This window comes from Salvelinus sp. IW2-2015, linkage group LG36 (assembly GCF_002910315.2).
Source record: "Salvelinus sp. IW2-2015 linkage group LG36, ASM291031v2, whole genome shotgun sequence".
In the NCBI taxonomy this organism is placed as follows: Eukaryota; Metazoa; Chordata; class Actinopteri; order Salmoniformes; family Salmonidae; genus Salvelinus; species Salvelinus sp. IW2-2015.
In genome coordinates this window covers 23,322,283-23,349,159 of record NC_036875.1, presented here as the reverse complement: position 1 = coordinate 23,349,159, position 26,877 = coordinate 23,322,283, and the positions used below count along the sequence as shown (strand labels likewise).

The 26,877-nt window shown below is 42.9% G+C and overlaps 2 protein-coding genes across 6 annotated transcripts in view; one reads left to right on the top strand and one right to left on the bottom strand.

The window, feature by feature from the left end:
• The window catches only part of LOC111959806 (potassium voltage-gated channel subfamily E member 2), a 367,483-nt gene that overhangs the window by 189,950 nt on the left and 150,656 nt on the right, over positions 1 to 26,877 (bottom strand). The gene's annotated exons all lie outside the window — the stretch shown is intronic.
• LOC111959437 (B-cell CLL/lymphoma 9 protein) overlaps positions 1 to 26,877 on the top strand; it is a 61,462-nt gene that overhangs the window by 6,979 nt on the left and 27,606 nt on the right. For 2 of the 5 annotated variants that reach the window (XR_002876678.2, XM_023980978.2), the window contains exons 1-3: positions 19,842 to 20,187; positions 21,668 to 21,848; positions 25,803 to 25,875. The gene's annotated coding sequence lies outside the window, so the exon portion shown is untranslated. Of the gene's footprint in view, positions 1 to 19,841; positions 20,188 to 20,602; positions 20,879 to 21,667; positions 21,849 to 25,802; positions 25,876 to 26,877 lie in introns of those variants that run through there. The other 3 variants (XM_070437533.1, XM_023980979.2, XM_023980980.2) reach the window with 3 other exon arrangements.

The following is a 26,877-nucleotide window of genomic DNA, read 5'->3' as shown; positions in this document are numbered from 1 at the left end:
TGATTCAATCTTAGCTCTGTATTGAGGCTTTGCCTGTTTGATGGTTCGTTGCAGGGCTTAGCAGGATTTCTTGTAAACTTCCGGGTTAGAGTCCCGCTCCTTGAAAGCGGCAGCTCTACCCTAAAGCTCAGTGTGAATGTTGCCTGTAATCCATGGCTTCTGTTTGGGGTATGTACGTAGTCACTGTGGGGACGATGTCCTCAATGCACTTATTGATTATGCCGGTGACTGATGTGGTGTACTCCTCAATGCCATCGGAAGAATCCCGGAACATGTTCCAGTCTGTGATAGCAAAACAGTCATGTAGTTTAGCATCTGCTTCATCTGACCACTTTTTTATAGACCGTGTCACTGGTGCTTCCTGCTTTAATTTTTGCTTGTAAGCAGGAATCAGGAGGATAGAGTTTTGGTCGAACTTACCAAATGGAGGGCGAGGGAGAGCTTTGTACGTGTCTGTGTGTGGAGTACAGGTGATCTAGAATTATTTTCCCTCTGGTTGCACATTTAACATGTTGGTGGAAATTTGGTCGAACTGATTTAAGTTTCCCTGCATTTAAGTTTCTGGCCACTAGGAGCGCCGCCTCTGGGTGAGTGGTTTCCTGTTTGCTTATTTCCTTATACAGCTGACTGAGTGCGGACTTAGTGCCAGCATCTGTCTGTGGTGGTAAATAAACAGCCACGAAAAGTATAGCTGAAAACTCTCTATGCAAGTAGTGTGGCCTGCAATTTATCACAATATACTCTACTTCATGCAAGCAAAATCTAGAGACTTCCTTAGATTTTGTGCACCAGCTGTTGTTTACAAATATGCACAGACCGCCCTCCCTCGTCTTACCGGAGTGTGCTGTTCTATCTTGCCGGTGCAGCGTGTATCCCGCTAGCTGAATATCCATGTCGTCATTCAGCCACGATTCCGTGAAAGATGGGATATTACAGTTTTTGATGTCCCGTTGGTAGGATATTCGTGATCGTACCTCGTCTAGTTTATTGTCCAATGATTGCACGCTGGCGAGTAGTATTGACGGTAACGGCAGCTTTCCCACCTGCCTTTTCCGGGTCCTGACCAGGCATCCGGCTCTTTGTCCTCTGTACCTGCGTCGCTTCCTCTTGCAAATAACGGGGATGATGGCCCTGTCAGGTGTTTGAAGAATGTCTTGTGCGTCTTGCTTGTTGAAGAAAAATTATTTGTCTAATCCGAGGTGAGTGATCGCTGTCCTGGTATCCAGAAGCTCTTTTTTTTTGCCGTAAAATACGGTTGCAGAAACATGTACAAAATAAGTTACAAATAACGCGGGAAAAAAATACATAATAGCACAATTGGTTGGGCGCCCGTAAAACTGCTGCCATTTCTTCCGCCACCATTGTGTTCCTGGTGTAACTCGGGCAGTTGTTGTTGCCATTCTGTACCTGTCCCGCAGGTGTGATGTTCGGATATACCGATCCTGTGCAGGTGTTGTTACACATGGTTAGCCACTGCGAGGACGATCAGCTGTCCGTCCTGTCTCCCTGTAGTGCTGTCTTAGGCGTCTCACAGTATGGACATTGCAATTTATTGCCCTGGCCACATCTGCAGTCCTCATGCCTCCTTGCAGCATGCCTAAGGCACGTTCACGCAGATGAGCAGGGACCCTGGGCATCTTTCTTTTGGTGTTTTCAGAGTCAGTAGAAATTTTCATAATAGTGACCAAAATTACCTACAGTCTGTAAGCTGTTAGTGTCTTAACGACCGTTCCACAGGTGCATGTTCATTAATTGTTTGGTTCATTGAACAAGCATGGGAAACAGTGTTTAAACCCTTTACAATGAAGATCTGTGACGTTATTTGGATTTTTACGAATTATCTTTGAAAGACAGGGTCCTGAAAAAGGGATGTTTCTTTTTTTGCTGAGTGTTTATATTTACTTATTTAATATGCTATTATTTTAACACATTACCTAGCAGCCAACCTGCTTGCACCAATCCCATGCAATTACAGTAAAATACTTGTAGAATACAAACTCCGCCTCCCCTCAATGAAATTAACTCATTACAATTACAGTAAGAGTATTGGTACCACAAAACTGATTGTTACATGCTGTTCTGTAAATGTACAGCATTATACTGGCAGCAGAGTTGCCAGCATTACTGTAGTTATATACAGCCATGTTGCTGTAATGATTACAGTAGACTAATTTACAGTATAATTTACAGTTCCCCAATATGGAGGGGTTCCACACAGTCTGCAAGTCTGACTTTGAAGACGACACCCCTGCCTGGTATATTTAACAGATTTAATTATCATAATTGTTAGCTTCTCTGCTATACTGTTTGGTAACTTTCCACTACTGTGATGACTAAAGCAGCAGTTCCCAAACTAGGGAACGCGACCCCATGTGGGTTCGCCTGATATGAAAATGGGGTCGCTGGAGAATTTTCGAAATCCTAAATATATATATATATAATATCGTCTTTATATCTCAATCATTGTAATATGGTTAACCTTAAAAATCTAAATGAAAATTATTCAAATCTAAAAGTTAAAATTCAACCAGAGAGCGCTCTTAGATCATGGGAAAAGGCCTTGACCGTTGCACTTGAATCATTCCCAAGGTGAATGGCTGAGCCCTTTACACTATGAAACCACACATTATTGCACAGAATTTGATTTTACCGGCCGCAATTGTTATGGTCAAAACAATGTGTGGGGAGCCAGCAGAAGAACAGAAACTCACATCAATACCTTTGTCAGATCACACTGTGAAACTAAGAATTGATGCTATAGCTAGCAATAAAGWGGAAACTGACTGAACAACTCAAACTCCCCAGCTTATGCTCTCAAAAAGTACGTTAGCTGTGAGAGCTGAGACATTGACATTTGTTGGCTACATGTCGGGGGATGCAATTCATGAGGACATATTGTTCTGTCTCACGATTCCCGAGCATGAAACGGCACAGGGGATGTTCAGTGTGCTGCGTGGCTACTGTTTAGTGACGAAAAACACATTCCATGGGATCGAATGGTGGGCTTTTGCACAGATGGGGCTCCATCTATAACGGGACGGGGGGCAGGCTTCTGCACTCTAGTTATGAATGTGTCTCCCTCTGCCATATGGACGCATTGTATGATACACCCACTGAGCTATAATGGATACACCGAGAGCAACTGGCAGCAAAAGAGCTGAGCACAGAACTCGGAGATATACTGTAGCAGGTAACTTCGATTGTAAACTACATCAAACCACATCCATTGGGTGCACGCTTGTTCACAAAACTATGTAGAGATGTTCTATTTCATATTGAGGCTTGGTGGTTATCGAGGGGGAGTGTTGGAAAGATTTGTCGCATTGAGAGAGGAACTGTTGTCATTCACAATGGATAAATGCAGGTATAGCATTTTTTTTTAAGTGTAGCGTTCTCCATAATACCCAGTCATCACAGGATGTATACAGTCTCCTCAACTGTTAACATTATCACTATCAACAGCTGGATTGGCATACTCAGTATGTCAATCATCATGATCAATGGGGATCTGCTGCTGATGATGATTGCCATAGGAGTATGACAATCCAGCTGTTGATAATGATCATGTTAACAGTTATAGAGGTGATAATGTTCATGATAATGATTGTTGTGTAGATACCATATATACAAACACACCATGTGAATTGGACTGAAACCTGAGGATGTATAGTTGGGGTTCACTACTACAAGTAAGTTCTCAAAAAATCCATAAATTTTTTAACAATGAATATTCTGTTAATACATACCATCGCTCTTTAGGTAACCTTACAGTTTCCAGCGGCCTCATGTGCGTGTTTATGACAGTTAGGAGAGTAGAGAACGCCCAGGAACAGCTGACTATCTAATACACGTCTAGTGGGGCCCCCACATTCTCAGAGAGGGGGAGAGAGAGAGAGTGGGAGAGAGAGAGAGTGGGAGAGAGAGGTCAGAAGGGGTAAGGAGTATGTGGGTGGGAGGTTAAAGAAGGGGGAGGGGGAGAGGCAAGAGAGGGAGGGAAAGGGACAGAGGGTCTGTCTTGTTTGTTGCTTGTCAGCAATTGCTTGAGACAAGCTTCCCCTCCATGTGTGAATGCTACTTGGCAGGAATGCGTGGACTGTACCAAGTGAAAGCCAGGAGGGGGTTCAACAGGGAAAACGGACTCCAACTGAGCAGCCAGTGTGTGGTTGAAGTGATTCCTCTACGCTTTGATGCTGCCCTGGTGTGCATCTTTGTGTGTGTGTGTGTGTGAGAGTGAGAGGTTGGCGGAGAGAGTGTTCTGTATGGATATGTGCTCTCTTTCACAAACGGCAACAAAGAGAGGGAATGAGACACCCCTTTCTCCCCCTCCCTCCACACAGGAGAAATAGAAGGAAAAACAGGGAAAAAATATGATGAAACCCAAAGTGTTCATGTAGACTGTGTGTGCATGTTTGCGTGTGTACAATACAGAGACATCTCTTCAAAAGAGTCCAGACACACACTGCCAGGTGTGCATCTTGCTTTGTGTGTGTGCTATGTGTGTTTGCAATATGTGTGTGTTTGTGTAAACACCAGCATGTCTCTCCACTGTTCCCCAGTAGGGGTTGTAATAGTCTTGAGAATGTGTGTGGTTGTGCTGTGGCTGCGGCAGTATAGCCTGTTGCCTTCCCCCCTATCCACTCCAGACAGAGACATATTCACACTTTCTCTCCATCCTTTTCACGGCGAGTAGGATCTTTCCTTTTCAGAGGGAGCACCCATGGCAGGATTTATCTGACATCAGAAAGTGAAAGACAAATTCCTAACAATCTAAATTAGTTCTTTATTAATGAAGGAAAAAATGAGTTTGATTCAATTAAATCAACCACTTTAAAAGCCCACATTGAATGGAGTCTTCACTAATCCACTCCCCTCTGCTCTTCTTTCCTCTTTTCCTCCCCTCTCGCTCTCTTTCTATAAGGAACATTTTGTGTTCAGGCACGCACACACACACACACAAAATAGAGGCTCCTGTTGGCAGTCACAGAGGTTTTATTTCCAGACTGAATCTTTTTCGTGTGGAAAAGCAGTAAAGTTCCAGAATGTCCAGTCAGCAGTCTGTTTCTACTCTACAAGAACCAGAAACCCCTGTTCCCTTTTCATTTATTGCACTTGTGGTTTTAAAAGACTCTTTAAAAAAAGGATGTGTAATTATAAGTTAATAACTGAATAATGTTGTGGATGTGGAAACGTGTTTGGGTAAAGGTGTGTATACGACTGGGGTGCTGGATGGTTCACTGGAGGGGCTGGTAGAGAGGAAACAGTAATCACACACACACCTACACCTACCTTTACATCTGTAAGTTGGTGTGGAAGCTGTATTCAGGAGACTCAGCTCTGAGAGAGGTGTAAGAGAACATAGGTGAATGGATGAAAGGAGAGGGGAGGACTGATAGAGGAAGGGTGATGGAGTAAGAGGAAGGGGGGAGGGAAAGATGTAAAGGAAGGAATGGAGAGAGGGAGGGAAGAGCAGGAGGTAGGGATGGATGGAGGGAGGGAGGAGGTGTAATCTCAGGGGTTTGAATGCACAGAAGGGGAAAGGAGCAATAGAGTGAGTGGGGAAGGAGGGAAAGAGGAGGGAAAGATGGAAAGGAAGGAATGGAGAGAGGGAGGGAAGAGCAGGAGGTAGGGATGGATGGAGGGAGGAGGGGTGATCTCAGGGGTTTGAAGCACATTAGTATTCATGGAGAAGAGGAGGCCTCAGACAGCACAGAAACAGAGGAGCCAGACGGAGAGCAGGACAATACCACACACACACACACACACACACACACACACACTTTATTCTGCATGTACTGACATGTGTGTGTGTGTTCAGCATGCATGGATACATAAAATATGTACAATGCCTTCAGAAAGTTCACAGCCCTTGACTTTTTCCACATTTATTGTGTTACAGCCGGAATTTAAAATGGATAAAATTTAGATTTTGTGCCACAGATCTACACACAATAACCCATAATATAAAAGTGGAATTTTGTTTGACATTTTTACAAATTATTTAAAAAAAATGTAAAGCTCTGTGTACAATAATAGTGGTCAACATGCTTTTTGAATGATTACCCCATCTCTGTACCCCACACATACAATTAAACACACATACAAGGTCCCTCATCCGTGTAGTGAATATCAAGCACAGACCAGGGAGGTTTTCCAATGGCTTGCAAAGAAGGGCACCTATTGGTAGATAGGAAAAAAGCAGACTTTGAATATTCCTTTGAGCATGGTGAAGTTATTAATTACATTTTGGATGGTGTATCAATACACCCAGTCCCTACAAAGATACAGGTGTCTTTCCTAACTCCGTTTACGGGGAGGAAGGAAACTGATCAGGGATTTCACCATGATGCCAATGGTGATTTTAAAACAGAGTTTAATGGTTGTTATATGAAAATATGCATCCTGTTTGCAATAAGGCACTAAAGTAATATTGCAAATAATGTGGCAAAGAAATGTCCTGAATACAAAGTGTTTTGTTTGGGGCAAATCCAACACATCACCGAGTACCACTCTTTATATTTTCAAGCATGGTGGTGGCTGCATCATGTTATGGATATACTCATCATTGGCAAAGACTAAGGAGTTTTTGGGGGGTATTTTCTACATTATAGAGTAATAGTGAAGATATCAAAAATATGAAATAACACATATGGATTCATGTAGTAACCAAAAAAGTGTTAAACAAATCTAAATATATTTTATATTTGAGGTTCTTCAAAGTTGCCACCCTTCGCCTTGATGACAGCTTTGCACACTCTCTCAACCAGCTTCACCTGGAATGCTTTTCCAACAGTCTTGAAGGAGTTCCTACATATGCTGAGCACTTGTTGGCTGCTTTTCCTTCWCTCTGCGGTCCAACTCATCCCAAACCATCTCAATTGGGTTGAGGTCAGGTGATTGTGGAGGTCCGGTCATCTGATGCAGCACTCCATCACCTTCTTTTTTTGTCAAATAGCCTTACAGAGCCTGGAGGTGTGTTGGGTCATTGTCCTGTTGAAAAACAAATGATAGTTCCACTAAGCCCAAACCAGATGGGATGGCATATTGCTGCAGAATGCTGTGGTAGCCATGCTGGTCAAGTGTGCCTTGAATTCTAAATAAATCACAGACAGTGTCACCAGCAAAGCACCCCACACCATCACACCTCCTCAATGCTTCACGGTGGGAACCACACATGTGGAGATCATCCGTTCACCTACTCTGCGTCTCACAAAGACATGGCTGTTGGAACCAAAAATCTCAAATTTGGACTCATCACACCAAAGGACAGATTTCCACCGGTCTAATGTCCATTGCTCGTGTTTCTTGGCCCAAGCAAGTCTCTTCTTATTAGTGTCCTTTAGTAGTGGTTCCTTTGCCGAAATTTGACCAAGAAGGCCTGCTTCACGCGGTCTCCTCTGAACACTTGATGTTGAGATGTGTCTGTTACTTGAACTCTGAAGAATTTATTTGGGCTGCCAGTTCTGAGGCAGTTAACTCTAATGAACTTATCCTCTGCAGCAGAGGTAACTCTGGGTCTTCCTTTCCTGTGGCGGTCCTCATGGGAGCCAGTTTCATCATAGCGCTGATGGTTTTTGCGACAGCACTTAAAGAAACTTTCCAGATTGACTGACCTTCTTGTCCTAAAGTAATGAGGGACTGTCGTTTCTCTTTGCTTATTTGAGCTGTTCTTGCCATAATTTGGACTTGGTCTTTTACCAAATAGGGCTATCTTCTGTATACCCCCCTACCTTGTCACAACCCAACTGATTGGCTCAAACACATTAAGAATGAAAGAAATTCCACAAATGAACTTTTAACAAGGCACACCTGTTAATTGAAATGCATTCCAGGTGACTACCTCATGAAGCTGGTTGAGATAATGCCAAGAGTGTGCAGATCTGTCAAGGGAAAGGGTGGCTACTTGAAGAATCTAAAATATATTTGAATTTGTATAACACTTTTTTGTTTACTACATGATTCCATATGTGTTATTTCATAGTGTTGATGTCTTCACTATTATTCTACAATGTAGAAAATAGTGAAAATAAAGAAAAACCCTGGAATGACTAGGTGTGTCCAAACTTTTGACTGGTACTGTAAATCAGCTTGAAAATCTATGGCAAGACTTGACAATGGCTGTCTAGCAACGATCAACAACCAACTTGACAGAGCTTGAAGAGTAAAAAAAAATTATGGCCAAATATTGTACAATCCAGGTGTGCAAAGCTCTTAGAGACTTACCTAAAAAGACTGCCAAAGGTGATTCTAACATGTATATATTGACTCAGGGGGTTGAATACTTATATAATCAAGATATGTGTTTTAATTTTCATAAACGTTTTACAAATGTTATAATTTTTCTTCTACTTTGACATAGTATTTTGTGTAGATCGTTAAAAAAAAGACTAATCCATTTTGATTGTAATTTGTAACACAGTAAATGTGGGAAAAGTTAAGTGGTGTGAATACTTTCTGAAGACACGGTATCTGTTACTGTTGAATGCAGCCTAAACTGAAAAGGGGTTACCAGTAAGTTACAGGCAGCTCGGTGACAAGTTCTGTATTTAATATTACAGTACACAATGAATGGATGGATGAATGAATGAGGGGAGGGGTTTGTATTTCACAGTGTTTTAATGTAATTACAAGGGATTGGTGGAAGCAAGATTAGTTTTCCATTACAGTCTACCTATATGCACAGAGTTGTGTAAGCTGTCCCTCAGCACCAAACCTGTCTAAAGCAGCAGACACACACTAATGATGCACATGCAGGCAGTAGCTCACAACAGTCCCGCTTTTTCCCCAATTGGGAAATCCAGGACCAGGGCTGCATGAGGGACATCATGCCCAGGAAGGAGCGCTATTGCTGGGCTAAACTCAGGGAAGGAGATATAATCTAAAATGAATTGGGTGACTTACTTACAACACACCACAAATGATGACTGCAGGAATGGAAGAAGGAAGGGAGGAGGAAAAGGAGAGGAGGCAGAAGCCGAAAAGACAACACTTCCATGGTGGTCTATTCTTAGTCTCACTCCTCAGATTTGGGGGAGTGTGTGTGACTGTGTGTGTGGGCGGTGTGCAGCTGATCTCTTTGGACCCCCCCCCCTTTCTCTCAACAACACACACACAGATATAGAGAGGGAGATCACTTATGGTGTCCTCTAAACACTCTGAGGTGCTGCATAGAGATGGAGGAGGCATGGTTGCCATGGCGGCAGCGCTGCATCCTTTTGTTAAAGATGTCACTCAGGGGGAATCAGGGCTAATGAGGAGGGAGTGTGTGTGTTTGTGTGTTATAAGCTCAGTAGTCTATTCAGGTGGGTGTGTATTGAGAATGTGTGTGTGTTTGTGTCCTAGGGCAAGAATAGCAGTACTAGAACGAGAGACGGAGAGGTGGTGGAAGGAGAATAGCTGAGAGGGAGAAGGTAGAGAGAGAGAGAGAGAGCTTAGGCAGTGGATACATGTAAAGGAATGCTCTGTAGAAGCTGAAAACAAATCAGTTGTGAGTTTTTGTGTTTCTGTGTATGTGCACATCTATGTGTGTTTGTGTGTGTTAGTGTGTATTTAATTTAGACAGAGGAGTGTATGAGAGAGTGTAGGTGCTGTGTGTGTGTTGTCTCCATTGAGACTGAGAAAGGTAGAGTGTACAGGGCTGCGTAGGCAGTCTGTTCTCTCTGCTCTTCATCTCACTGTAAATCAGAGAAGAATCAAAAAAATAGCAGGACTCGTTTAATCACTCTCTTCCTCTTATTCTACCCTCTTTCTTCTCAACAGAACAGCTTTGAGGTTGACACCTGTGCACCAGGGCTGTGTGGCTACACCCCCAAACACAACACACACACACACACACACACACACACACACACACACACACAACAAACACCACCAAAACACACACATACCCCAAACACACACAAACAAACATACATACAATCTCGCACACCATATGCATACAAACACACACACACAGAAATATTGGACTGGCATCAAAGAGTGCGAGAGGCCCTCATTTCATTCTTTCCTCTTTTTCCCTTTCCTTTTTTGTATTCTCCCTCTCTCTCTCTCTACTGACAGGGATAAATAATTTCATCTAGAGGGTTTTCAAATTCCACCACTCTGAGAAGCATGGCGTTCATCTTTCATTATCTGCTCTCTCATTCTTCCCTTCTCTTTCTCTTCCATTTCTTATCTCTCTCACAGACCCTCCCTCCCCCTCTCCAACCCTGTACTGGCTTTAGTCTAATGATTCATATTTCACATCCAATACCTTTTCATTTAGTCTGTCTCCACTGCTTCAGCCACCACAGCTGATGATTTCAATTGGCTGATAGAATAGTGGCTTAGGCAGACAGGTACACACACATCTGTCTGTGTGTATACAAACACACACACACACTCACACATACACTCAGTTAAGAGGGGATAGAGGGAAGGGGAGGAGAGCAAGGTAGAGCGAGAGGAGGAGAGGAGATTTAGTTGAGGAGGTGAGAGATGACACGCATACACACACACGCCTCTCTCTCTCTCTCTCTCTGTCGCTCCCTTTGATCTCCAGCTCTGCCCCACACTGCATATTAAGATGCCTGGGCCCTGTTTGGTATTCCAGAGTGGGCAGCAGCAATGCCAGTCTCCATATCCTCTCCCTGCTTCTCCCTGCTTCCCTCTGAAAGAGAGCAGAAACCCTCTGTCTGTCTCAAGATGCTTATCCAACTAAATGGGTCTGAACAGATGGAAGGAGAGAAGGAGGAGGAGGGTGAAGGAGGAGGAGGGTGAAGGAGGAGGAGGGAGAGACTGGGGGAGGGATAGGAGGGAAAGGGGGAGGCAGAGGCATTAGGCCCAGGCAGCACAGACGGAGTGAGTGTGTGAGTGAGTGAGCAGGGAAAAAGAAGCGGAGAGATGGAGCTGATGTTAGCAGAGAGAGTATAATTAAACGTTATTATCACAAATGGGCCAGTAATACAGGCTGTCTGCCTCACTGAAGGAGGGAGGGATGAGAGAGAGAGAGAGAGAGAGGAATGGAGAGATTAAAGTGGAGGGAGAGTGAGAAAGAGACAGTGAAAGAGGCAAACAGAATTAGAGAGAGAGAGAGAGTGAGGGAGTTTGGTGGTGGGTGACTGCTCAATGTTTGGGATTAGTATATGACTCGAAAGCTCTCTCTCTTTCATTCTCTCTCGTTCCCTCTCTTTCTCTAAGCCCTAGGGATGGCACATCTTTAGTTAAACTGCTCTATTAAATGGCGCCTGTTGAGAAAATCAAATTATAACTTCCTTTAATCAGAGAGTATCAGTGGCCCACACAGGAGCAGCCAGCTCTGACAGGAGAAAGAGAGGGGGAGAGATGGGGGGGGGGGGAGAGAGAGAGCTGTCTCTTATACACATCTAGATGTGTATAAGAGACAGGAGAGAGAGAGAGAGAGAGAGAGAAATAGAGAGAATATAGGATAGAGGGGAGGGAAGGAGAGAGAAAGGGAGGAAAGAGAGAGCGAGAGAGGGAGGGAGGGAAAAGAGAGAATAGAGGAAAGAGTGAGGGGAAATAAGAGAGAGAGCGAGAAAGAGCGACTGGAGACCTGAGGGAGGACGATATGAACCTGTCTCCCTTCTGCTTTGGTTCCCATGGCAACAAGATAGTGGGGGGGTTGTGGAATGTCTGCATCCATCGCTTCCTCTATAAACATTCATAGAGAGAAGAGAGAGAGAGAGAGAGAGAAGTCGAGGGGAGATCAATACATACTCTGGGTGTTTTAAATTACATTCAATTAGATGATATTCAGTTGCGGCACAGCTAACTATGTCTACCAGCACAGTCACTCACTGTAACACTGTAACTACCAAGTTCTCTCTATCTTTATCGGTTGTCTACCAGCAGTCTCACAGTGTTCGAGCCCTCTTATGGTATAAATATTATAGCCCTGTTCAATCATAAATCCAGCTCGTTAATAACTGTTCTAAACCAGCGTTTCCCAACTCCGGTCCTCAAGTGCTCCCAACAGTACATATTTTTGATGTGGCCCCGGACAGGCACACCTAATTCTACTTGTCAACTAATCATCAAGCCCTTGACGCGTTGAATCAGGTGTTTTTGTCCGGGGCTACAACTGTGTGCTGTTGGGGGTACTGGAGGACCAGAGTTGGGAAACACTGTTCTCAACACTCCCTCCCTGATTAGTCATTAACAGGCCAGTTAGTGTAATGCTGAAACACAGGTGGGCGGTGGCTCACATCTCTGGGGGCTGCCTCTGCTACAGATGTGTCGGATCTTAATTTGACCAGTATTGTCGCAGCAAAATAATCCTGCAGCAACAGCTAGCAGCATACCAACCTGCATCCTAAATGCAGACTTGCCTCTGAAGCTAAGCAAGGTCGGTCCCTGGATGGAAGACCAGGTGCTGCTGGAAGTGGTATTGGAAGGCCAGTAGGAGACACTCTTTCCTCTGGTCTAAAAAAGATATATATCCCAATGGCCCAGGGCAGTGGGGACATTGCACTGTGTAGGGCACATTGCACTGTGTAGGGCACAACAGGCTGCTGAGGGGAGGACAGCTCATAATAATGGCCGGAGCAAATTGAATGGCATCAAACACATGGAAACCATGTGTTTGATAACATTCAACTCATTCCGCCTCAGCCATTACCACGGGCCCGTCCTCACCAATTAAGGTACCACCAACCTCCTGTTGTGTAGAGTGCCGTCTTTCAGACGGGACGTTAAACGGTGTCCTGACTCTCTGTGGTCACTAAAGATGCCATGACACTAAGAGTAGCGGTGTTAACCCCGGTGTCCTGGTTAAATTCCCAATCTGACCTTCAACCATCATGGCCACCTAATCATCCCCAGCTTCCAATTGGCTCATTCATCTCCCCTCCTCTCACTTGTAATTATTCCTCAGGTCGTTGCTGTAAACGAGAATGTGTTCTCAGTCACCTTACCTGGTAAAATAAGGTGTAAATAAAAATGAAATTTAACTTTTAGTCCATAATGTTGCTTGATCGGTGATTAGGCTATTAGGTGGCCAAAATGAGGCTACATGAAAAGTGCAACACTGTTAATATAACTGTGTGTTAGTATGGCTTTTCCACATTTTGTTGTTACAGCCTGAATTTAAAATTGATTACATTTAGATTTTTTGATCACTGTCCTACCTACAATACCCCATAATGTCAAAGTGTAATTATGTTTTTTTTGTATATATATATTTTTTTTTTTACAAATGAATTAAAAATGAATAGCTGAAATGTCTTGAGTCAATTAGTATTCAACCCCTTTGTTATGACAACCCTAAATAAGTTCAGGAGTAAACATTTGCTAAACATGTAACATAATAAGTTGCATGGACTCACTCTGTGTGCAATAATAGTGTTTTACATGATTTTTGAATGACTACATCATCTCTGTAGCCCACACATATAGATAAAAGGTCCTCAGTCGAGCAGTGAATTTCAAACACAGATTCAACCACAAAGACCCATGAGGTTTTCCAATGCCTCGCAAAGAAGGGCACTTATTGGTAGGATGGCTAAAAATAAAAAAGCAGACATTGAATATCCATTTGAGCATGGTGAAGTTGTTAATTACACTTTGGATGGTGTACTAATACACCCAGTCACTACAAAGATACAGGCGTCTTTCCTAACTCAGTTGCCGGAGAAGAAGGAGATTTCACCATGAGGCCACTTTAAAACCGTTACAGAGTTGAATGGCTGTGAAAGGAGAAAACTGACGATGGATCAACAACATTGTAGTTACTCCACAATACTAACCTAACTAACAGAGTGAAAAGGAGGAAGCCTGTACAGATAAAAGATATTCCAAAACATGCATTCTGTTTGCAATAAGGCACTAAAATTATACTGCAAAAAATGTGGCAAAGCAGTTAACTTTTTGTTCTGAATACAAAGTGTTATGTTTGGGGCAAATCCAATACAACACATTACTGAGTACCACTCTGACGCATCATCTATTTGTATTTTTTTAATTTTACCTTTATTTAACTAGGCAAGTCGGTTAAAAACAAATTCTTATTTTCAATGACGGCCTAGGAACAGTGGCCCCTGCCTTGTTCAGGGGCAGAACGACAGATTTTTACCTTGTCAGCTCGGGTATTCGATCTTGCAACCTTTCAGTTAGTAGTCCAACGCTCTAACCACCAGGCTACCCTAACCCAATTGTTAAGGACTGGGGAGTTTTTCAGGATACAAAAATAAATGGAATGGAGCTAAACACAGGTCAAATCCTAGAGGAAAACCTGGTTCAGTCTGCTTCCACCAGACACTGGGAGATTAATTCACCTTTCAACAGGACAATAACCTAAAAAGGCCAAATCTACACCGGAGTTGCTTACCAAGAAGACAGTGAATGTTCTGGAGTGGCCGAGTTACAGTTTTGACTTAAATCTTCTTGACAATCTATGTCAAGACCTGAAAATTTAACAGAGCTTGAAGAATTTTGAATAGAATAATGGGCAAACGTTGCACAATCCAGGTGTGGAAAGCTCTTAGAGACTTGCCCAGAAAGACAGCTGTAATCGCTGCCAAAGGTGCTTCTACAAAGTATTGACTCAGGGGTGTGAATACTTATGTAAATTCAATATTTCTGTACTTCATTTTTAATAAATGTGCAACAATTTCAAAAAATAAGTTTTCACTTTTCATTATGGGGTATTTATTGTATGTAGATCGGTGAGAAAAACGATACATTTTCAATTTGGGCTGTAATACAACAAAATGTGGAATAAGTCAAGGGGTATGAATACTTTCTGAAGGCACTGTACCTGCAGAGGGGAACAGAACAGACAAAAAAGACTGCTGGGAGAGACTCAACAAAGAGAGGGATGGGGAAGGAAAGCAGGATGGAGAGATACTATAAATGAGAGCAAAGGAATAAAATCCATTTCAATTCATGTGACTGTTGGTGAAAAAGTGCTATGAGTATTTTCAGTTTGAAGAGACACATAACAGTGAAATGGATTCAATTTCAACAGTGGGAGAAAGAAAGAAGGGAGAAAGGTCAATAAAACAGAATCTAGTGGKTCTTATAGGCCTAGTGCTTGTAGAATCCAGGAAAACTATAAAATAGAATAGAAGATTCTGTATTAACCATCAGTGAGGATCTCTGTAGTGTTGCTTGACTGTTACTCATAGCAACACTGCAAACCATGATAATGGCTGCCTGATGATTGGTCTGACAGCGGAGCTCCATTGTGTGACCTCATCGGTGTGTGAGTGAGCTCACTGTCTCAGTATTTTGATAACCCTGTTGAGTGAGGCTGCTCTCACCACTGCAGAATACGCTAATGAACTCAATAAACAAATCCAATACCTCCAGAACCAAAACATCAACAGCAGGGACAAGTCTGAGGATACAGGCATGGCTATAGATGGGTTTCTGTTAGCAAAGATGAGGTGTTTTGGGCCTGTTATGTCTATTGTGTCTTTCTGTATTGAAGGGGCATTGAAATGAGAGTCATTGTGTTGGTTGGTGAGGAAAAGTCCCTCTACTTTGACAATAAAGCCCCTTTTCATGTGTGTGGAGTAGCCAACCGAGCTCCTTTTAGGAACAGCAGTGCAAGGACCGGGTACCGCCTCTTCCCATCATGTATGGCGGATCCTTGAAGACCCCTCACTGGGCAGGCTGGGGCCTGAATAGGTCATCGATTAGTATGGCCTCATCTGGTCTTGGAGAGCAGCAGCGTGAGTACTGTTCTCTATAGGTCCTTAATAAGAAGATTTCTCTCTCTCCTTCTCTCTTCCCCCCCCCCTTTCCCTGTCAGTGTGTCTACAGCATGTCTCCCTGCATAGCAGAATTTACTAAAGCCTTAAATAATGCAGATGGTAATGTGATAAGACTCAATGTTGGTGTCCTGCTTAAACACACACACACACACACAAATACAGATGGTCAGACCGAGACAAAGACTGATCAGACACATATATAACAGACCACAACACTCATGAACGTACACCTTCACCAACAAATACACACACACTGAACCAGTCAAGGAATCACCAAAGTATTCCACCAATTTTTATGTACGTAGGCCCAAATCAAAATATATGATACATATTTTGTTTGAGTTTAGGACAGGAGGTGGAGCTTGTTGTCCTGTTTCCTCAGTGTGTTCCAACTTATCAGCCAATGAAGCAGCCAGAGTGGGAACGCTGGAGAGTCAGAACAGCGGCCTGGAAAGCTCTGCTAATGTGCATGTCTAATGCATCCTAGTCTGGGAATACTGCCAGTCTGCTGTTAATAAACAGTGGACTTATCACACAAACACAGTCTAGGCTTATACTGAGTGCACAAAACATTAAGAACACCTTCCTAATATTGAGTTGCACCCCACTCTTTTGCCCTCAGAATAGCCTCAATTCTTTGGAGCATGGACTCTAAAAGGTGTCGAAAGCGTTCCACAGGGATGCTGGCCCATGTTGACTCCAATGCTTCCTACAGTTGTGTCAAGTTGGCTGGATGTCCTTTGGGTGGTGGACCATTCTTGATACACATGGGAAAATGTTGAGCATGAAAAACCCAGCAGCGTTGCAGTTCTTGACACAACCCTATGTGCCTGGCACCTACTACCACACCTTGTTCAAAGGAACTTACATATTATGTATTGGCCATTCACTCTCTGAATGGCACTCATACACAATCTATGTCTCAATTGTCTCAAGGCTTAAACATCCTTATTTATCTTGTCTCCTCCCCATCATCTATACTGATTGAAGTGGATTTAACAAGTGGCATCAATAAGTGATCATAGCTTTCCGCTGGATTCACCTGGTCAGTCTATGTCATGGAAAGAGCAATTGTTCCTAATGTTTTGTACACTCAGTGTAAAACCAGAGGGGGAGAAAGAGAGAGATCTGTATACAGTTTTATGCTCTGTCACAGATCGGCACTAACATGCACCAACATGTCTAATAGAACCATGGCCTCAGTCAAAAGTCACAAATATGCAGGGCTAGTCTAAGAACCCAGGGGAGCTTCTGTTATTCAAGTTTATATATTTATTTATTTAGCTTCTGTTGTTCACTTGTCTGTATCTGTGTGTAAAAGGACAGCGAGTGAATCTGAGAATGTCAGTTAAACACAGAATATCTCTGGATTATTTTCTGACTTCCGTGTTTCACTCGGCTCTTCCCTCTCTTATATGACATCATTTCTGTGTTCATGACAAAGAAACCCAACCCTGACACAAGACACGACCCCTGTCCTGCAGTCTGTGTTCTCCTGTACAGATACCCTCTTCACTCATCCACTCATCAGAACACTCCAGATGACAGTAAAGTATCTGGAGACTACTCCCGTCTCTGTGTTATTTTTTGTGGATTATTTTATAGCACTATCAACAGGCTGCTTCAATCATTTCATCAGCTGTGTCCTATGAGCTGTTGTGGAGTTCTGAAGTCCCCTGGCATTTCTCTCAGCTCTGTTGTTTACTATTCCTCCTCTAAAAGCATGCACGGTAAAAAATTACTTCAACTGTTTACAAGTAAATGAGTTAGCTAGGTTTTCTCAATTGAAAAATACCATATTTGTTGAAACCAAATATATGATTCAATGCCAAATGTTTTGTTTGATGATTACCAAACCTATATTTCAAGGTGCAACCTATTTCTTTCAACACTCAACTTACTTTTCCTCTTTGATTAAACCTAATAAATAACTAATACGAACTGATATTTCATATAAATACAACCCAGTTTAAAAAAAATCTTGTTCCAAAATCACTTTTAAATTTGGAATGATCTAACAAAATGTCTTCAATTGAGTTACAAGCAATTAAATACATTCCCTGTAAATCAAGAAATTGAGTTGGTTAATTAAATAACTTGAAATAATGTTTCCAAACATATTCTTTTCACAAGACTTTCACATTTAGTAGCCACACTATGGTAACCAAGCATTGACTACCTTAAAGGGATACTTCGGGATTTTGGCAGTGAAGCCCTTTATCTAGTTTCCCAGTCAGATGAACTCGTGGATACCATTTTTATGTCCCTGCGTGCAGTTTGCTAACTATCCCTAGCGCAATGACTGGAAGTCTATGGTTATCTGTTAGCATGCTAGCAGATACCCATAGACTTCTACTCATTGTGCTAATAATAGTTAGCATTGGCTCATGAAACTTCCTTCATACTGGACAAAGAGACATAAAAATGGTATCCATGAGTTCACCTGACTCTGGGGAAGTATTCCTTTAACATAGAAACCTTATGGGCTCTTTAATATCACATGCACTTGTATCCTTACAGATGCTGACAGTGTACAAAATTAGCTTGAATAATGACTACAATAGACCACATTAATTGGAATGACATTCACTCTCATGATTGGGCAAAAAGAACAAACTGAAAGCCACGCCTCCAACTCTTCTAATAGGCTGTTGCTGCTACATTGCCCCCACTGCTATTCAATGTGCATGCCTTGAGGTGGTGAAAGCGATTTAGAAGCAGTCATTGAATTTTAAAAAATCACATTGATCTGTCAAATTTGTTATTTGATTTCATACAAATTTAATAGGTTAAATGAACCAAAGCATAAATTGTAATCGTTCCAATCAGTAAAAGCACTTCAGATGAACAAAAGCATTGTCCCACTTTTTATATTGTGGGATTTTCTTCTCGCTCTCTGTGTCAGATTGCTGGTAGAGAATAATGGGTATTAGGACAACTCTCCCCTGTCACTCTCACAGTACAACGGCTGTTGAATGGTTTGGTGGATGTGGTTAGGTTGATGCAATGTTATTGCAATGGTATTATGTGAAAAGGGTTTGTCTTGCATGTGACAAGTACTATGTTATGCACACACAGGATGATAATTAAGTGGAGATAGTCATTCAGGAATAATCTCTGCCATAGCCTCATGGGTAAAAAATGCAAGTATTATTACCTCACTTTTCTGCACAACAATCATCATCTGGTCCATCAGAACCCACACACACACACTAAGAAAGAGAGGGGGCAGGGGGCTGTCAGGGGCCTCATAGGAGAAGAGAAACATTAAGCACAAGCAATCTGAGATTGGTGCTCTTCAATATTTAATCAAGATACAGTACATTTAAAATATAATCCAAATGTTTAATTATAACAACTGGGGTTTGAATCAATTGGTGTGTTTGTGCACAGTTGAGTGTATGTGTGTGTCATTCATCCATAAAATGTAACATTTAGAAGGGAAACTATGACATCTTGTTGGTGTGTGTGTGTGTGTGTGTCTGTGTGCAGGCTATGTATTATGGAGAAATGTACACTTATCTTCTTCACTCTTTTGGTATAAACACATCTTATAAGTCACTCTTTTCATATATGCATATCCTAGAAGTCACTCTTTTGGTATAGGCATATTTTATAAGTCACTCTTTTCTTAATATCACCTTCCCTCTCTGTGTCAGACTTTTTAACACGTTAATAATTGAATCAATGTTTCTACAAAATGTAGACACATTGAACTGTGTGTAGGATTCTGTGAGTAGGATTCAACCTAGTGTAGGATTCAAATGAAAAGACATTGCAGAAAAGGAGGAGAAAGAGGGGAGACAAGGGAGTTTGGTTGAAGTAGATTCTTAATGAGGATAGACTCAAAAGGCTACATACAGTCTGCGGTGAATGCTGTGTGTTTTATTGTGCAGGTAATGGTATAATATCTGTGTAGCCCACGTACACACCGTTTAATGGGTTTCACGTCAAACCAGTTGAATATTCTAATTTTCAACAGCCTACTTGCCCGTATTCTGTCTTGAGACGGCATTTCTTGTCCCCGTCTCCGAAAGTTACATTTTCTCACTGGCACATAGACCTGACCTAGAATTGCTACATAGAATTCGGACTAAACCAACACGCTGGAACGGGCGGGGGAGACAGCAGGAAATCTTGGTTATGGATATAATGTAGTAGGACCGCTGGAAGCTACGGCGAAGGGGGGGAGACATTTCTGTTTATAACGTTGGTCGAATAATGTAGCTATTTCATCGCTACAATTCGGCTATAGAACGTAGCCTACTAAGCGAAGCAAACCCGATGAGTTATTCCAGGTGAGTTTTCGGGGAAAGTGTCGCTGTGGCCGCTCACCTCCTGGCAAGGCTACACGGGGGTCCTCCTCCCGGGGACATCTCAGTCCAGTATCCGCTCTACCTACCTCTGTCCCCGAAGGATGGCCACAAAACCCAGCGTACCCGGTCTGACAAGAAAAGATCGTTTCTTCTCATCAACGGTGATTTTTTTTCTTGTGATTATAGAGGATTATTCCACACAACGTTGACAGGATATGATATTACGCGCGGAGGAATATGTTTTTTTACGCTTTACTGGAGTACCAATCTTGCCTCTCGAAAATGAAAATAGCCTACGGTGCAGCATGCATGTGCCACATTCTTCAATACAATTCGGCGCAAGCAATATACAACACAATGTATATTTGCTTGAAAAAGGCGTAGGCTATTGTAGGTCCACTATAGGCCTAACAAACGTATAGCCTAGCCTATCCTTAGTAGCCTACCCTATTAGGCTATCCACACAGAGAACCTATCCTACGTGGTATTGAGATCAAGTGAATTCGGTGACGATAACATTCTACATTGTTACTGTACTGAAGTTGAAATTGTAACACTGCTTGTCGTGGGAGTGGCTATATTTTTCTATTAGACAAAGCTTAAAATGTTTCCCCTTTTTAAGTATTGTCTGTCTGTGGGCGCTGATTTGGACAAGCAGGGTTGTGGCGAGTGGCAACAGCCGTGAGAGCCCCCCTCTCGGGGCCGACTTTGTTTGCGCTGGCCGGGGCTGTGTGAGAGAGCTGTAGTATTCCCTTCCCCCAGTTCTTGGGCGAAACAGGAACAACTTATTTTAGGAGGAAAAAGTTGGAGTTTGGAGCGCCCTGAAATACTGAGGACGCCAAACGTTAGCCAGTGAGACGCTGAGATTTCATGGGGTCACTTATTTCGTTTGTTTCAGGAGTTTTTCACTCGTTTGCAAACTAGGCCTACAATAATTTTTTTTACGGTGTATTTATGGCTATAACTGTATAGCTAGTTTACCGCAATACTACAGTGCCAGCTCTATATTGCTCTATCTGGTTGTAGCCTCTTGTATAGTCTATTCTGCAATTGGGACATTTGAAATCAAGTGATGTCACTCAGGATGCCAGATATTTAAACTAACCAAGGCCAGATATATGATTAAGTGGCATTGCATGACTGTGTGTCAAGGGTTGTGGTTTGTTTCTCCCAGGCACGTAATTGATCAATTCATATTATTGATTGGCTAGAGTCCACACACCTGAACCCTAATCTGTCCCTTCTGGACTGAAGTCTTTTCTCTACTAATCCAGTATTCCCCACCAACCCTGGCCCTGGATAGTGCTTATTTTGTTCCAGCCCAACATTAACACATCTGAATCAACTAATACACTATTGCTGATAAGTTGATTTGTGAAGTTGTAATAATTCTGGTCTGGAAGAAAATTCTTAACACCCTGTATCTCTCCAGGACTAAGGCTGGAGACTATTTAATCATTGAACTAGGCTAGTTCTAGAGAGGGATAACTAGTTCCTAGATCTAATGTATTCTACTGAAGAGGGGCTGAACTAGTTTACATTTGAGTAATTGCTGCTGTTGTATCGCTCCTGGCAGTGTTACAAGTATTTTTGCAACAAGTCAAAATGATTGGATGTTGAGTAAAACTTTGTCTCTCTTAGGTGTGTGTTTGGCTGCAGTGACCTGTGAGGGTGTTGCCAGTGACAGAGCAAGGATCAACTCCTGCCTTCAGCCTGTCTTTGTCTGAGTGGGAGGAGTCAGGGTTCAAAGGTTGTGGCTCTGAGGACCCGCGGGCTGTATTTCCATATGAGGCCCTGCTGAGGGGGCTGGGGACCAACCAAGGTAACCTATCAATCACTATAGTCTGTCTGTCTGTATCTGTCTGTCTCTCTCTCACACACACACACACACACACACGCACACACGCACACACACACACACACACACACACACACACACACACACACACACACACACACACACACATACTACCTTTGCCTGCTTCAATGCCTGTTGAACATTCAAGGCTGTGAGTAGGGATGACTCTGGGCTGGATTGTTTTGGGCTGGCAGCACTATCTATGATCTGTACATACTGAGAACACTGGAGGGTCAAAGCTTTCTGCCTGAGAAAACTATCCACACTGTCATCTAATCTTAACCAAAAACGACAGCAAGGAAGACGACATGATGAAATGGATACGGATGTATTAAGGACAACAACAACAAAAAAATTCTCCTGAGTGAATTGGCCTAATGTTTCCTATTTTGTTTACTTCGTGGCTTCTCAAGTAAACATTTTGGGGTCAAACAGTAGGAGAGAAATGTGTGTTTAGAGAGAGGGAGAGAAGCATCATGTGCTTCAGCTTGAAAGATGAGGTCTTCCTGGGGTCTTCAAGTTCTAATGTCACATACATAAGTACAGTGAAATTCTTGCAAGCGCTAAACCCAACAATGCAGTAATCAATAACAATGCAATTCTTCCTTGGGCTTACATCTACATGATATCTTTTAAAATCTGTCAAAACACCTCATAACAAGACATGGTATCAATAACAAGAAACAATGAGCTGAAACAATCCACGTACGATTCCCCACAGGGCCTCTTGTCACCACAACGCCTCGTGCCGTTGTTGCTAGCTATCTGACCGTTCAGAATCATAGCAACGCTTCTAGCCACTTCCATGTGCATAATTTTTGTGACGTTGTAGGCCAACCCGTCTCTTTCTCTTCTCTCTCTCCCTTCTCTCCCTCCACTCCTCTCTCTCTCTCCCCTCTCTTCTCTCTCCCTCCCCTCCTCTCTCTCTCAGTGCATTCGGAGGGTATTCATACCCCTTGATTTTTTCCACATTTTGTTACGTTACAGCCTTATTCTAAAATGGATTAAAACATTTTTTCCCCTCATCACTATACACACACAATACCCCATAAAGACAAAGCGAAAACAGGTAAAGACATTTTTGCAAATGTATTCAAAATAAAAAAGATACCTTGTTTACATAAGTATTCAGACCCTTTGCTATGAGACTCAAAATTGAGCTCAGGTGCATCCTGTTTCCATTGATCATCCTTGATGTTTCTACAACTTGATTGGTGTCCACCTGTGGTAAATTCAATTAATTGGACATCATTTGGAAAGACACACACCTGTCTATATACGGTCCCACAGTTGACAGTGCATGTCAGAGCAAAAACCAAGCCATGAGGTTGAAAGAATTGTCCGTAGAACTCCGAGACAGGATTGTGTCAAGGCACAGATCTGGGGAAGGGTACCAAAACATTTCTGCAGCATTGAAGGTCCCCAAGAAAATGGTGGCCTCCATCATTCTTAAATGGAAGAAGTTTGGAACCACCAAGACTTCCTATAGCTGGCCGCCCGGCAAAACGGAGCAATCGGGGGAAGAAGGGCCTTGGTCAGGGAGGTGACCAAGAACCCGATGGTCACTCTGACAGAGCTCCAGTGTTCCTCTGTGGAGATGGGAGAACCTTCCAGAAGGACAACCATCTCTGCAGCACTCCACCAATCAGGCCTTTATGGTAGAGTGGCCAGAAGGAAGCCACTCCTCAGTAAAAGGTAATGACAGCCCGCTTGAAGTTTGCCAACAGGGACCTAAAGGACTTACAGACCATGAGAAACAAGATTCTCTGGTCTGATGAAACCAAGATTGAACTCTTTGGCCATAATGCCAAGCTTCACATCTGGAGGAACCTGGCACCATCCCTATGGTGTGAAGCATGGTGGTGGCAGCATCATGCTGTGGGGATGTTATTCAGTGGCAGGAACTGGGACACTTGTCAGGATCGAGGGGAAAGATGAAGGGAGCAAAGTACAGAGAGATCCTTGATCAAAACCTGCTCCAGAGTGCTCAGGACCTCAGACTGGGGTGAAGGTTCACCTTCCAACAGGACAACGACCCCAAGACTTCGAGACAAGTCTCTGAATGTCCTTAAGTGGCCCAGCCAGAGCCAGGACTTGAACTCCATCGAATATCTCTGGAGAGACCTGAAAGTAGCTGTGCAGCAATGCTCCCCATCCAACCTGACAGAGCTTGAGAGGATCTGCAGAGAAGAATGGGAGAAACTCCCCAAATACAGGTGTGCCAAGCTTGTAGCGTCATACCCAAGAAGACTCAAGGATGTAATCGCTGCCAAAGGTGCTTCAACAAAGTGCTGAGTAAAGGGTCTGAATACTTATGTAAATGTGATGTTTCAGTATTTTATTTATAATACATTTGCAAACATTTCTAAAAACCATTTTTTTCTTTGTCATTATGGGTATTGTGTAGATTGGTGAGGGGGGAAAAAACAATTTAATACGTTTTAGAATGAGGCTGAAACGTATATTTCTTTGGGAAAAGGTCAAGGGGTCTGAATACTTTCCGAATGCTGTGTGTGTAGTTCTGTGTCTGCCTGTGCATTTAATTGGGCAGGTCTTTGCCAGTATTTTAAAAAATCCCATGGGAATGAAACACCAGGTTAAAGTGGGTTAATTCAGGGACAGACCCTGACTCATGTTCTCTGTGTGTGTGTGAATTTGTGATCATCAAAGATAATAATTACTTGCACAAATATGACCTCTACACCATTTATTGTATACGTTTGGTCAGTAGGACCTTATTGGAGACGTGTATGTGCAGTATGTAATGTGTGTGAGACACCAGCCAGACAGGCCACATTGCATGTTCTGTTTCTGAGCTCAGCTAAATCTGCTCTCTGTCCCCATGCGCCTCCCATTCCCCAGGATCACTAATCAATTACATGGTCTCTCTTTCAGGCATTACTACATGCTCCTGCTGCTCACCAGAAAAGGATTGGGTGGAGGGGAGGTGTACAGTATAGAAGTGGACCACATAAATTTAACATCACCATATCCAGCTGTATGACAAACCATCATAAATGTTTACATGATAGACTGGAATGTTTATATGTGTGTAATGCACCAACACATTTTATTTTGTTGTTTTTGCACATCAAATGGCAATCTTTTTTAATATTTGCATTGCGCTATTTCAATGTTGCCAACGTTTAGCCGGGCCTACCCAGTTCCTTGGGAGTAGAGAGGAGTGTGTGTTCCCTCTGTCTGTCTCTGTGGGGCACAGGGCCTCCGAAGGCTCCCTTCGACTGTTGGGATTTCCCACAATGCTTTGAGCCGCAGGGAGTCCTCACGGCATGAGCTATGGAGGAATGTGGCCGAGTGTGGGAGCGACCTGAGGGATGGAAGGAGAACATGGCTGAGGGAGGGGAAAGGGGGGGAGGAGACAGGAGCTAGTGTGTTGAAAGCACTGGAGTTGCAGTCGGAAATATCAAATCAATATCTCTCCACCTATAGTACCTACTCCATGAATAAACAAAGAATGTTAAGGATTATACTTCAGTCTGTTATCAACTTCTGTGCTGTGTGTGTGTGTGTGTGTGTGTGTGTGTGTGTGTGTGTGTGTNTGTGTGTGTGTGTGTGTGTGTACCAGTATTTGAGATGGATATAACTGTGTGTGTGTTAAGGAAAGTGATAGTGTGTGAGTTGCTGTATCTTAGTGTGTGCTTTGTATTATCATATGTTACTAATTATATTACACCCTCAAACAGAAACAGAGGGGTGTGAGTGAGGTAGAGAGGGATAATGTGTGATGAAGTGTGTGAGCCAGAGATCAGAGCAGCAGAAGAGCTGCTGAGTGCCAGTCCTGCTGCCCGCTTGGCTGACACACACACATGGCACCGTGCCCAGGCTCAGACAGCAGATGTGTCAGTCGTGAGTCAGCTGTGTGTCTCGTGTAACCTTTTCTGTCTCTTCTGCCTGCAGGTTTTGGAGTAACACACGTTTCTCTTCCCGGTGCAGGGATGGCCACATCTATATCATGACAATGATGGACATGGTGAGTGATGTGATCATAGTCATGTCCTAAACATGACATTACAGCGTAACAGTGGGGAGGAGAGTGAGGGCCCTGGATGCTGGTGTGCATCACTACAGCAAGTCTTTCTTTATAAGAGGCCATTACTAGCTAGATCTGTTGAGTTTAATATGGTTAGAGACAGGCACATTGATGGGTAAAGCGATAGAGACGGAGAGAGAGAGAAAGACGCGTGTGTGTGTGTGCTAAAGCCGATGATAATGTGTGAGTTAAGTATGCGGAACAGTCGAAGAGTTCACTGTAAACATTTGACATGGCTCACATTCACAAGGAACAAGATCTCACTCATAACTGTGTGTGTGCGTATGAATGTGTTTGTGTATGTACAGGTAACTGCCAAAATAAAGGAAACACCAACATTAAGGGTCTTAATAGGGTGTTGGGCCACCACGAGCAGCCAGAACAGCTTCAATGCACCTCAGCATAGATTCTACAAGTGTCTGAAACTCTATTGGAGGGATGTGACACTATTCTTCCACAAGAAATTCCATCATTTGGTGCTTTGTTGATGGTGGTCTCAGAATCTCCCAAAAGTGTTCAATTGGGTTGAGATCTGGTGACTGAGACGGCCATGGCATATGGTTTACATTGGTTTGATGAGCATGATAACATTCAGTGACCACCCTTTCCCCTGTGGATGGGGGGCATTGTATTTATATGTGGGCAAATCCCTGGTAGCTAAAATAATGGCCTACCCAGCATTTTTATTCGGTACGTGCTATCCGGGGTCCTTTGGACATCCCCTACCCCATTGAAATGGTTAAGGTTAGGGACTTCCCAAAGATCCTGATAGCACTAACCATTTTTATACTTGACCCTAAGCATGATGGGATGTTACTTGCTTAATTAACCCAGGAACCACACCTGTGTGGAAGAACCGGCTTTCAATATACTTTGTATCCCTCATTTACTCAAGTGTTTCCATTATTTTAACAGTTACCTGTATGTCACAAACCTCTCCCT